The sequence below is a fragment of the Lissotriton helveticus genome, unplaced genomic scaffold (assembly GCF_964261635.1).
Source record: "Lissotriton helveticus unplaced genomic scaffold, aLisHel1.1 SCAFFOLD_400, whole genome shotgun sequence".
Taxonomy (NCBI): Eukaryota; Metazoa; Chordata; class Amphibia; order Caudata; family Salamandridae; genus Lissotriton; species Lissotriton helveticus.
This window is the reverse complement of record NW_027611916.1, coordinates 605,613-609,562: the sequence shown is the minus strand read 5'-3', so window position 1 is coordinate 609,562 and position 3,950 is coordinate 605,613.

Here is a 3,950-nt window from a genome sequence, read left to right as displayed (position 1 = left end):
CGTTTGTTTCCTGATGTTATTCTTTATCCAGCCCCTAAGCCCCAAAGTGTTTCACATTTACAATGTATTAAGCAAAAGAAGGGCTAATTTTTTCAAATTCTCTTTTCCTCTCTTGCGCCACTGACACAAACAAACACTCAGAGGCCTGTGTCTGCAGTGCTGGGGCACAAAGTAACAATTATCAGTCGCAGGATAATGAGCTAGGTGGAACTGAGTCCTGTTTCTAGATATTAGTGGGGGAACCCCTTCAAACTGTGACTACCCTGACTTGTGCCGTGCTGATAAAGCAATAGTGAATTTGAGTAATTTATGATCAATTTAAATGAGAGAAAGAGAAGAAGAGAGCGAGGTGCAGTATATATTAAAGAAAATAAAAAAGAGACACAAGACTTTACCCTGTTCTGTGTACAAGAACTTTACGTAAACTAGTTATGCTTTGCGTTGTGAACAGGCTGCCACCCCCTTTGTATGCAAATGACCTTCTGTGACCAGACACCCCAGGCTCCCATCTCTTCTAGTGCGGGTGATAATGTGAGCACTGTAAGGTAATCACAAACTAGGGCTATATTGAGAAAGAATCGGCTTCCAGGTCACACAGCTGTGGTTATGTAGTTCCTTATTAGTTTACTTTAATTTGCAGCAATTCTCCAGGTTAGTTTTTCTCAGTATTACGCTTCACTTGCCATCTGGGATGACCTAAAGAATACAGTTGACCGCAATGAGGTTACTGCGCTACTCCTCTTGGACCTCTCAGCTGCCTTTGACACGGTTGACCATGACACTCTGAAACAAAGACTTTATGAAGCCCGCATAGAGGGAACTGTTCTAGACTGGATCGTATCCTACCTTCGAAACAGAACTAATGTCATCCATACCCCACCTTTCTCCTCTAAACCGTACTCCAAAAAGCAGGGGTCCCTCAAGGTTCTATCATTTCGCCCATGCTTTTCAACATCTACATGAAGTCTTTACCAGTACTGATCAATAAATATCACCTCACGTGCACAACTATGCAGATCACACGCAAATACTCCTTCAACTGGACGCCCCAAATACATTGGAAAATCACCAATTTTCAGCTGTCTCAGAGCCGTGGATCAGTGGATGACTTGGAGCCATCTCAAATTGAATGCTTCAAAAACTGAAATACTCACGTGTGGCGATTGGAAAAATTACAACCCGCTTGCTGCATGGCCTAATGAACTGGGATCACTGCTTAAAGTATTGAAGAAAGTAAGAAACCTCAGAATGACCATGGACTTCAAGCTGCCGATGAATGCCCAAGTGGATAAACTAGCAAGATCAAGCTTTGCTACTATAAAAATGCTGCAACGAATTTTCCCTCATTTGGGATTTCCACCTAAGGTCCAAGCTACCATCTCTCTTGATCTATCCAAACTCGATTATGCCAATAGCCTCTACCACGGATCACCTTTAACGACCGAGAAAGGGCTACAACGGATTCAAAACTCGGCTGCCAGACTACTCTTGCATATCAAACCACGAGACCACATCTCCCCTGCCTTGAAAGCCCTGCATTGGTTACCGGTTGCCAGAAGATCCACGTTGAAGTGGCTTTGTATTACCCACAAAGCAATACATGGAATAAGACCACTCTTCATCAAGGAATAAAATCACCAAACACATTCAACAAAGGAACCTCTGCTCTAAAGGAGCATCTCGCCTCAAAATCCCACCATACAAGAAAAAAACCATGGGTGGCACATCCTTCTCTGTTCAAGCAGCCAAACTATGGAACTCTTTACCCCTCAACATAAGATCCACCGACAACCACATTATCTTCAGAAAACTACTCAAGATTTAGCTCTTCCCCACATAAGCACCATATGGAAACAGAAATTTACAGCATATCCCTCTGTATATAAGCATTTGTTTTCAATATAGATATGTACCTATCTTTGTGTATTACTTTATAAAACATGTGAAATAATTATGTTGTTAAGAGAAAAGAAAAAATAAATAAAAATAATAATAATAAAAATGTTAATCAATAAATAAAAATCATCTTTGGTCTACATGTACATACTTCCATTGTGCATCTATGTACCTTCCATGTACTTGGATCTGTGTGTCTGTTACTTTTCTCCTGAAAAAGCATATCCAATGCACTACCCTATTTCTCATCCTGTGCCTCTATCAATATATTTAATCTAAATATACTTACTTCCTTTATGTATCTATATACTTTCAATGTACCTATGGATCTATATATTTATCACTATCCTCTAATTTAGCATTTCCAATGCACTAGCCCAGTGTTTGCCAAACTGTGGTCCGCGGACCCCAAGGTGTTGAAAATGGCAATGTATATGTACATAAGCGGCGTTCATTTGTGTTCACTGTACCCCCTGTTGTAAGTAGAACGGATATCGCGAAACACTGACTGTGTTATCCCGCCAGCATAGACCCATGCACACACATACACGACAGCCATTTTAGGCACCATGGCCTCTCTGCCCGTTTGTTAAACCCCCGGCACCCCTCCCCGCGCGCACTGCTCATGCATCGGCCATAAGACCCTCTCCCTCTGCGTGACCCTGCTCTAGAAGTAACACTCCTGCTTGACCCACACCCCCCCCATTTCCTCCCAAGAACACCCTTCCCCTCAGCTGACGAGCCCCCCCCCCCAGCTGCACTTGGCTTTTCGACCCAGTCCCAAGTCCTAAGACCAAGCCTCGTGGATGTACACCCCCCCTTTTTTCCTGCCCAGCATAACAAAACCGTGATACACCAACCGAAGTCCCCGATCTTATCGCCTGCCCAACCTTTGATCTGATCATCCCCTCCTGCCCTCGTGTCCTGTAGGAATGTCCGGCTGAGAGATCACAATCTCTTGTTACATTCAGGAGGGGAGGATGACATCTGAGCGACTGGTATGGGAATAGGCCTGAAGCTGGGATTCCAAGCATGTTTTTTCCTACTTCAAAGCGTCTTTATTGCAATAAGGAATGTTTGTGCATCATAAACATGTGTATAAAAGACGAAGCCTCAGAGAAACTTTTTAGAGCACCTCCTGAAGACACTATGCGAGTGTCCGAAATGACAGGCTCTCCTCATGAGAAATAAAACTCTGTTCTTGTTTTCCTGTTTCCAGCGCCCGTCTCTTTATTTGGTAATTGTTCAAGATGGGAACTAAGAGGCGTCCTGCGCCAGCAGCCTGGGCATCAGGTGCGTTATGGGCTGACTTTTCCACAATTGGCGTCCCAACGCGGGGCCCATCAGCGACATAGGGTCCGGTAAGAGAGGTCCAGACGATGGGGTGAACATCTAAACGATTGGAGTATACCTGCCTTGAGAGGGCCCTCGTCCGGCTGCCGATTGAATGAACTTCACCAATTCCGAACGGACCTCTCTCAAGTGACCTACTGTCCTGACTGGAATCCCACAGGAATGCTGCGGTAAAAACATGGAGAAAGAGAACGATTGGGCGCTGGAAAAGGGAAGGCGAAGAATTGCCCACACGGTCCGGTCCGGGTAAGGTTAAGTAGGACATCTTTACGTCCGATTGGTAGGATGACTTTATCCATCTGATTGATTGATTGATTGTACTTGAAGTATTGGTTCTCTTTGAGACATTTTCTATTTGCAAACAGCGATGAATAGGAACGTTCCTCTCTCTTTGCAAATAGTGAAGGATAGGTAATGCAGACTTTTGTCCCCCATTGTAATCCGTCATGCCTATTTTTCTCCCCACTGATTGTTTGTTATCGATTTTTATCGATTATTGCTCTTTGAGATATTCTCTGACTACAAACAGGGAAGAATAGAAATATTCTGCCCATTTTTGCAGATAGTGAAGGATAGGTAATGCAGATTTGTGTCCCCTATTGTAATCCGTCATGCCCATCTTTTCTCCCCACTGATTGATTGATTACTTGGACATTTTATTGTTAAAGGAATAGTTCGTTCGAGGCATTCCCTGTTTGCAA